We start from the raw sequence: 10,390 nt of genomic DNA, 5'->3' as shown, positions 1-10,390 counted from the left end.
TAGATGCCAGGCACCTCTGTCCATGGGATTCTCCAGGCAAGAATACTGGAGTCAGGAAGTGTGGTTACGGGGGTTGTCAGGAAAAGGAACTCAACCAAAAAGAAAAAAAGAACACTGGAGTGGGTTGCCATGCCCTTCTCCAGGAGATCTTCCTGATCAGGGATCGAACCCTGTTCTCCTTCATTGCAGGCAGATTCTTTACCACTGAGACACCAGGATCCTTCAACTACACACACATATATACTTTATATGTTTAATTATATACATTTATAATTATAACTGACAGTAAAGAATCGCCTCCCAAGGCTGGCGCGTCCTGGCCCCGCCCCTACAGTCTGCAGTCAGGGCTCTGCTCGGCTCGTTCCAGCCACGCCCATCTTTTCCTGCTCACACTTTCTGGGTGAAATGCAGGCTCTTTCCCTCATCAGGGCTTCAGGGCTGAGTGTGTTGCTTTTGCTCTGTGCTGATTTCTGACCCATGTCACTGCTCCAAAGTTCACCGAAACCACCCATCACAGAGATCTGTCAGGTGATATTCCGTATGAGCACCTTGTTCAAAACACGTCTCCAGGTTTCCATGCATTTTACCCCTATAGAGAATCTAAAATGGAAATAATGCCCCATTCTCCCTTCCTGAAGCACTGATAACGTCCACTGAACTTTCTGTCTCTATGAACTGGCCTGTTCTTTTTTGTTTTTTTAATTTTTTAATTATTACTTTTTATTTATTTTAATTGGAGGCTAATTACTTTACAATATTGTAGTGGTTTTTTGCCAAACATTCACATGAATCAGCCATGGGTGTACATGTGTTTCCCATCCTGAACCCCCCTCCCACCTCCTTCCCCATCCCATCCCTCTGGGCCATCCCAGTGCACCAGCCCTGAGCACTTGTCTCATGCATCAGAACCTGGACTGGTTATCTGTTTCACATATGATAATATATATGTTTCATTGCTATTCTCTCAAATAATTCCACCCTCGCCTTCTCCCATAGAGTCCAAAAGCCTGTTCTTTACATCTGTGTCACTTTTGCTGCCTCATATATAGGGTCATTGTTACCATCTTTCTAAATTCCATATAAATGCATTAATATACTGTATTGGTGTTTTTCTTTCTGACTTACTTTGCTCTGTATAATAGGCTCCAGTTTCATCCACCTCATTAGAACTGATTTAAATGCATTATTTTTAATGGCTGAGTAATATTCCACTGTGTATATGTACCACAGCTTTCTTATCCATTCATCTGCCAATGGACATCTAGCTTGCATCCATGTCGTGGCTATTATAAACAGTGCTGTGATGAACATTGGGGTACACATGTCTCTTTCAATTCTGGTTTCCTCGGTGTGTATGCCCAGCAGTGGGATTGCTGGGCTGTATGGCAGTTCTATTTCCAGTTTTTTAAGGAATCTCTACACTGTTCTCCATAGTGGCTATACTAGTTTGCCTTCCCACCAACAGTGTAAGAGGGTTCCTTTTTCTCCACATCCTCTTCAGCATTTATTGCTTGTAGACTTTTTGATAGCAGCCATTCTGACCAGTGTGAGATGATACCTCAATGTAGTTTTGATTTGCAATTCTCTGATAATGAGTTATGTTGAGCATCTTTTCATGTGTTTGTTAGCCACCTGTATGTCTTCTTTGGAGAAATATCTGTTTAGTTCTTTGGCCCATTTTTTGATTGGGTCACTTATTTTTCTGGAATTGAGCTGCAGGAGTAGTTTGTATATTTTTGAGATTGTCAGTTGCTTAATTTGCTATTATTTTCTCCCATTCTGAAGGCTGTCTTTTCACCTTGCTTATAGTTTCCTTCACTGTGCAAAAACTTTTAAGTTTAATTAGGTCCTGTTTGTTTATTTTTGCTTTCATTTCCATTACTCTGGGATGTGGGTCATAGAGGATCCTGCTATGATTTATGTCAGAGAGTGTTTTGCCTATGTTTTCCTCTAGGAGTTTTATAGTTTCTGGTTCTTACATTTAGATCTTTAATCCATTTTGAGTTTATTTTTGTGCATGGTGTTAGAAAGTGTTCCAGTTTCATTCTTTTACAAGTGGTTGACCAGTTTTCCCAGCACCACTGTTAAAGAGATTGTCTTTTCTCCATTGTATATTCTTACCTCCTTTGTCAAAGATAAGGTGTCCATAGGTGCGTGGACTTATCTCTGGGCTATTTTGTTCCATTGATCTATAATTCTGTTTTTGTGCCAATACCATACTGTCTTGATGACTGTTGTTTTGTAGTATAACCTGAAGTCAGGCAGGTTGATTTCTCCAGTTCCATTCTTCTTTCTCAAGATTGTTTTGACTATTCAAGGCTTTTGGACTTCCATACATATTGTGAAATTATTTGTTCTAGTTCTCTGAAAAATACCATTGGTAGCTTGATAGGGATTGCATTGAATCTATAGACTGCTTTGGGTAGTATACTCATTTTCACTATATTGATTCTTCTGATCCATGAACATGGTATATGTCTCCATCTATGTGTGTCATCTTTGATTTCTTTCATCAGTGTTTTATAGTTTTCTGTATATAGGTCTTTTGTTTCTTTACGTAGATTTATTCCTAGGTATTTTATTCTTTTTGTTGCAATGGTGAATGGAATTGTTTCTTTAATTTCTCTTTCTGTTTTCTCATTGTGAGTGTATAGGAATGCAAGGGATTTCTGTGTGTTAATTTTATATCCTGCAACATTAGAATATTCATTGGTTAGCTCTAGTAATTTTCTGGTGGAGTCTTTAGGGTTTTCTATGTAGAGGATCATGTCATCTGCAAACAGTGAGAGTTTTACTTCTTCCTTTCCAATCTGGATTCCTTTTATTTCTTTTCCTGCTCTGACTGCATGGGTATTTCTTATAATTGGAATTGCACTATGTGTGTGTGGTCTTTTGTGTCTGCTTATGTTATTTCCCTGGTGGCTCAGATGGTAAAGAATCTGCCTGCAATGCAAGAGATCTGGGTTTGATTCCTGGGTTGGGAAGATCCTCTGGAGCAGGAAATGACAATCCACCCCAATAATCCTGCCTGGAGAATCCCATGGACAGAGGAGCCTGGTGGGCTACAGTCCGTGGGGACACAGAGAGTTGGACATGACTGAACATATCTTTCTATCTAGGTGATTTGTTGTTGTAGTTTTGATTTGCATTTAGATAAGATTTCAGGGTGTGGAGCTTTTCATGTTATTTTTAAAAGAACAGTGTGAGTAAAACTGACCTCTGGAGATTGACCTCTTGACCCTTTGCACTGTTTTGAATTCTTTTTCCAGGACCTGCCCGAGGACATCTGTTGAAGAAAAGTGATTTTTTCTGTACATCCCACAGGCCTGGTGAGGATGTGTCCATCAGCACAGGCTTTCCTGTTGCTGTTACAAAATTGGAAGGCAGGAGCATTTCTTCACGCTCCACTGGTGGTTTTTGTTTCTGGTTTTGGTAATTGAAGTCCTCTTCATTATAGGAGACCAGAATGCAAACGTAGGAAGTCAAGAAACACCTGGAGTAACAGGTAAATTTGCCTTGGAGTACAGAATGAAGCAGGGCAAAGGCTAATAGAGTTTTAGTAAGAGAACATACTGGTCATAGCAAGCACCCACTTCCAATAACACAAGAGAAGACTCTACACATGGACATCAACAGAAGGTCAACACCGAGATCAGACTGATTATATTCTTTGCAGCCAAAGATGGAGAAGCTCTATACAGTCAGCAAAAACAAGACTGGGAGCTGACTGTGGCTCAGATCATAAACTCCTTATTGCCAAATTCAGACTTACATTGAAGAAAGTAGGGAAAACCACTAGACCATTTAGGTATGACCTAAATCAAATCCCTAATGATTATACAGTGAAAGTGAGAAATAGATTTAAGGCACCAGGTCTGATAGAGAGAGTGCCTGAAGAAAAATGAGCAGAGGTTCATGACATTGTACAGGAGACAGGGAGCAAGACCATCCCCAAGAAAAAGAAATGCAAAAGAACAAAATGGCTGTCTGAGGAGGCCTTACAAATAGCTGTGAAAAGAAGAGAAGCAAAAAGCGAAGGAGAAAAGGAAAGATATACCCATTTGAATGCAGAGTTCCAAAGAATAGCAAGGAGAGATAAGAAAGGATTCCTCAGTGATCAGTGCAAAGAAATAGAGGAAAACAATAGAATGGGAAAGACTAGAGACCTCTTCAAGAAAATTAGAGATACCAAGGGAATATTTCAGGCAAAGATGGGCTCAATAAAGGACAGAAATAGTATGGACCTAACAGAAGCAGAAGATATTAAGAAGAGATCGCAAGAATACACAGATGAACTATACAAAAATATCTTCACAACCCAGATAATCACAATGGTGTGATCACTCACCTAGAGTCAGACATCCTGGAATGTGAAGTCAAGTGGGCCTTAGGAAGCATCACTACAAACAAAGCTAGTGGAGGTGATGGAATTCTAGTTGAGCTATTTCAAATCCTAAAAGATGATGCTGTGAAAGTGCTGCCCTCAATATGCCAGCAAATTTGGAAAACTCAGCAGTGGCCACAGGACTGGAAAAGGTCAGTTTTCATTCCAATCCCAAAGAAAAGCAATGCCAAAGAATGCTCAAACTACCGCACAATTGCACTCATCTCACATGCTAGTAAAGTAATGCTCAAAATTCTCCAAGCCAGGCTTCAGCAATACGTGAACCGTGAACTTCCAAATGTTCAAGTTGTTTTTAGAAAAGACAGAGGAACCAGAGATCAAATTGCCAACATCTGCTGGATCATTGAAAATGCAAGAGAGTTCCAGAAAAATATCTATTTCTGCTTTATTGACTATGACAAAGCCTTTGACTGTGTGGATCACAATAAACTGTGGAAAATTCTGAAAGAGATGGGAATACCAGACCTCCTGACCTGCCTCCTGTGCAATCTGTATGCAGGTCAAGAAGCAACAGTTAGAACTGGACATGGAACAACAGACTGGTTCCAAATAGGAAAAGGAGTACAGTCAAGGCTGTATATTGTCACCCTGCTTATTTAACTTATATGCAGAGGACATCATGAGAAACGCTGGGTGGGATGAAGCACAAGCTAGAATCAAGATTGTTGGGAGAAATATCAATATCCTCAGATATGCAGATGACACCACCCTTACGGCAGAAAGTAAAGAAGTAAAGAGCCTCTTGATGAAAGTGAAAGAGGAGAGTGAAAAAGTTGGCTTAAAACTCAACATTCAGAAAACTAAGATCATGGCATCCAGTCTCATCATTTCATGGCAAATAGATGGGGAAACAGTGGAAACAGTGGCTGACTTTATTTTCCTGGGCTCCAAAATCACTGCAGATGGTGACTGGAGCCATGAAATTAAAAGACGCTTACTCCTGGAAGGAAAGTTATGACCAACCTAGAGAGCATATTAAGATACAGAGACATTACTTTGCCAACAAAGATTTGTCTAGTCAAGGCTATGGTTTTTCCAGTAGTAATGTATGGATGTGAGAGTTGGACTATAAAGAAAGCTGAGAGCCGAATAATTGAAGCTTTTGAGCTGTGGTGTTGGAGAAGACTCTTGAGAGTCCCTTGGACTGCAAGGAGATCCAACCAGTCCATCCTAAAGGGGATCAGTCCTGGGTGTTCATTGGAAGGACTGAGGCTGAAGCTGAAACTCTAATACTTTGGCCACCTGATGGGAAGAACTGCCTCATTGGAAAAGGCCCTGATGCTGGGAAAGATTGAAGGCAGGAGGAGAAGGGGACGACAGAGGATGAGATAGGTGGATGGCATCACTGACTTGATGGGCATGAGTTTGGGTAAACTCTGGGAGTTGTGATGGACAGGGAGGCCAGGCGTGCTGCGGTTCATGGGGTCTCAAAGAGTCGGACACGACTGAGCGACTGAACTCAACTGAGTAAGTGGAATCTCTACATTCATTCAAATGAACTGATTTGTAAAGAGAAACAGACTCACAGGCTTAGAAAACCGACTTATGATTATTAAAATCAAAAGACAGGAGAAGGAAGAGATTAACAGGTTGAGGTTAACAGATACACACTACCTATTATCAGATGATAATCCAAAAGGAACTGCTGTTAGCACAGGGACGTCTCCTGAACATACTGAAAGAACCTGTATGGGAAAAGACCCTGAAGAACAGATACACGTCTGTGTACAACTGAATCAAGTTCTTGTGCCCTAAAACAAACCCAAGTTCAGAAATCAAATCTACTTCAACAGGAAATAAATGTTACAAAAAAAAAAAAAGAAAGAAAGAAATGGCTCGCAGGAATATGCTGCCTCCTTGTGGCCGCCTTTGGTGACAACAACTGTGAAACCTGGGCTGATGGACATTTAAAATTCCCCAGGCCTGAGGGGATGGCTGTAAGGAAACCAGCGTCCTCAGCAGAAGTCCTCCGGTAGGTCTGGGGCAAAGAAAACAGGGTAGACGTAGACGGTCAAGAGGTCACTCTCCAGAGGTCAGTTTTACTCACACTTAAAAAAAAAAAAAAATCACATGGAAACCTTTCACCACGGAGTAATTTTAGAGAAATGCGAATCAAAAGTAGAACTATGTGTGAAGTTACACCGGTCAGAATGATTTTTGTCAAAAACTCTACAAACAGGAAATGATGGATAGGTTTTGGAGAAAAATAAACTCTCCTACACTGATGCTGGCAATGTCAATTGTTAACAGCCAGAACACAGAACAGAGTGGTTTCCTTAAACAAGCGAAACGTTAACGAATTATGTCTCTCCCTAACCTTATACAGAAAAGAAACGCCAAATATATTAAAGAGCTAAATGGAGGGATGGATACTCCAAACTTCTCGAGGAAAATATGGGCAGAACAGGTTTTGAAATTAATCACAGCAACTTCTTGATTTCACTCTTAGAAAAATGAAAAATAAAATAAAACTCCACAAAACTAACCTATGAACCTCAAAAGCTTCTGCGCAGCAAGGGAAGCTCTAATGAAAGAAAAAAAACCCTTAAAATTGGGGAAAAAATGGTTACAATCAAATTTAAAAAGAATTTATTTATCTCCAAACAAGCAAATAGTTCATTCAGCTCAATATCAAAAGGCAATCAACTCAATAGAAAAACAGGCCGGAGATCTAAATAGACCTTTGTCTTCAGATGGCATCCAGATGGCCAAAAAGCACATGAAAGATGCTCAGTGTCACTGTTACAGAAATGCTGATCAAAACTGCAAGGCGGTATCACCTCTCACCCCTCAGAACGACCATCCTCCAAAAGACCTACAAAGATTCAATGCTGCCAAGGGTGAGGGGGACAGGGAAACCTCCAACAGTGTGGGTGGGGATGGAAATGTGCGGGTGCAGCCACAAAAGAAACCTGTATAAGGTTAGGTTAGACATTCCTTAAAACACTAAATATAGTTACCACCTGATGAGGCAAGCCCACCCACCTTGCCTTAAATCAGGAGAAAATCATAATTTAAAATGATACTTCCCTTATTTTCGTGGCAGCATTATTCACAAATTCCAAGACACAGCGTCAACCAAATTGTCCATCAATAGAGGAATGAAGAGTAAGTGTTCCAACTAGACACTGGAATACACAGAGCCATCAAATAGAACCAAAAAAAATGCCATCCACAGCAGCATGGGTGGGCTGAGAGCTTTATCCCACTGCAAGAAGTCAGTAAGAGAGGGAAAGAGAAATGGCATATCACTCACAGGTGGAATCTATAAATTCTTTCAAATGAACAAATTTGAAACAGGCTCATAGACTAATAAAACCCACCTATGATTATTTAAAAGAGGTAGGAGAAGAGAGACATTTAGAGGTTGGATTAACATATACACACTACTAGATAATTATATAATAGAAAATCCAAAAAACCTTACTGAATAGCACAGCAAAGTCTACTGAAAATACTGAAAGAACCAATATGGGAAAAGACCCCTGCAAAGAACAGAATAGATATACCTCTATCTATAACTGAATGAAGTTCTTGTCAACCTAAAACAAACAGCAACAGACATCAACTCTATTTCAAAGGAAAATGAAAGTGGGGCGCATGAAGAAATGCTGCCGCCTTGTGGCCACTTTTGGTAACAACAATGGGAAAAACGTGTGCGGATGGGCACTTAATTCACCAGGCAGGTCTGCGCAGATAGAAAGAAAAAACACCTGTCCTCAAATAATGCCCTCGTTTAGGTCCTGGAAAGGGGCTTCCCAGGTGGCTCAGCGGTAAAAAATCTGCCTGCAATGCAGAGACGAAGGTTCGATCCCTGGTCGGGAAGATCCCCCTACAGAGGGCATGCAACCCACCCCAGGATTCTTGCCGGGAGAATCCCATGGACAGAGGAGACTGGCATGCTACAGTCCATGGCGTCACACAGAGTTGGGAACGACTGTGGCTACTTAGCAGGCACCCATGCAGGTCCTGGAAAAAGAATTCAAATCAGAGCAGTGAGCCCAGAGGCCAGTCTAGAGAGGTCAGTTTTATTCACACTGTTTAAAACACACACACACACACACACACACACACACACACACACACACACACACATGAACAGCCTCCACACCATGAAATCTTAGAGAAACCCAAATCAAAACTACAAGGAGACATCACCTCACACGAGTTAAATGGCCTCTGTCAAAAAGTCTACAAACAATAAATGCTGGAGAGGGTGTAGCGACAACAGAACCCTCCTATACTGATGCTGGGAAGGTAAGTTGTTAACAGCCATGGTGCAGGGCAGGAGGAGGTTCCTTAAACACTGAAAAGAGAATAAAATCAGCATACTGCCTAATACATATAGACAAAAGAAACTCCAAATTGATTAAAGAGCTAAACATAATAATGATGACTCTCTAACTCTTGATGAAAATACAGGCAAAATGCCATTTGACATAAATTGCAGCAGTTTCTTGTTGGATCAATTCCTATTAGAGTAATGAAAAATAAAACACAGGTCCACAGAAGAGACCTCATGGACTCTACAAGCATTTGCACAGAAGGGAAAACTGAAACTAAAGCAAAAGATAACCCTCAGAATGGGAAAGAAATGCTTGCAAATGAAGATGCCCATGACAAATTCATCTCCCAAACAGCTAATGCAACTCATTATTAAAGCTACAAACAATCAGTAGAAAAATAGGCCAAAGTTCTATAGGATATTTCTCCAGAGAAGGCATACATGTGGCCATAAAGCCCATAAAAACAACAGCAAAACCTAGGCATCACTAATTATTAGAGAAATGCAAATGAAAACTGCAAGGAGCTATCAGCTCATACGGGTGAGAAAGGCCTTTGTCTAAAAGTCTACAAACAATAAACAGTGGAGAGGTTTTGAAGAAAAGGGATCCTTCCTGCAGTGATGCTGCCAAGGTAAATTGTGAACAGTCAGGATGGAGGGCAGAGTGGGGTTCCTTAGCAGGTGAAAAGTGAATGAAATGATGACACCTCCTCACCCAATACAGAAAAAGAAACTGCAAACCCATTAAAGAGCTAACTTGAGGGATGAGGACTCTAACCCTCTTAGGGAAACTACAGAGAACACCGTTTGACATAAATCAGAACAAATGCTTTTTGGATCCACACTTAGAAAAACGAAAAAGAAAATAAAACTGAACAAAAGGGACCTCATTAACCTCAAAAGCTTTTGCACAGCAAGCGAAACTCAAATGAAACAAAAAACAAACCTGAAAATCAGGAAAAAAATGTTTGCAACCAAATTTAAAAATAACATATTAATCCCCAAGACATGCAAACAGCTCTTGCAGGTTAATATCAAAACATGATCAGCCCAATAGAAGTACAGACCAAGATCGAAAGGGATATATGTCCAAAGAAGGCATCAACATGGCCATAAAGCACATGAAAGGATGCTCAGCATCACTCTTAGAGAAATGCCAATAAAACTGCAACGAGGTTATCTGCTCAACGACCTCAGAATGGACATCTTGTAAAAGGTCTACAAAGATTAAATGCTGCCGAGGGTATGGGGAATGGGGAATCCTCCGACACTATGGGCGGGGATGTAACTGGGAGGGTGCGGCCGGGAAGGAAAACAGTGTGGAGATTCCTTAAAGCAGTAAGTATAGTTACCACCTGATGAGGCAAGCCCACCCCTTGCCTTAGATCGCGATAAAATCAGAATTTAAAATAACACTTGCTCCCTTATTTCATGGCAGCCCAGTTCACAAATTCCGAGACATAGCATCAACCACACGTCCGTCAATAGAGAGATGAAGAGTCACTGGTCCATCTAGATGCTGGAACACACTCAGCTATCAAAGACAACAACAAAAAGGCCTTTAAGGGCAGCATGGATGGGCCAGAGACTTACCCTACTGAGAAAAGTCAGAGAGAGAGAGAGAGAAATATTATGTTACTTAATGTGGAACCTATAAATTCTTTCAAATGAACAAATTCATAACCAGAAGGAGACTCACA

Source organism: Odocoileus virginianus, chromosome 20 (assembly GCF_023699985.2).
Source record: "Odocoileus virginianus isolate 20LAN1187 ecotype Illinois chromosome 20, Ovbor_1.2, whole genome shotgun sequence".
Lineage (NCBI taxonomy): Eukaryota > Metazoa > Chordata > Mammalia > Artiodactyla > Cervidae > Odocoileus > Odocoileus virginianus.
The sequence above is the reverse complement of the archived record's forward strand: the minus strand, read 5'-3'. Positions refer to the sequence as shown.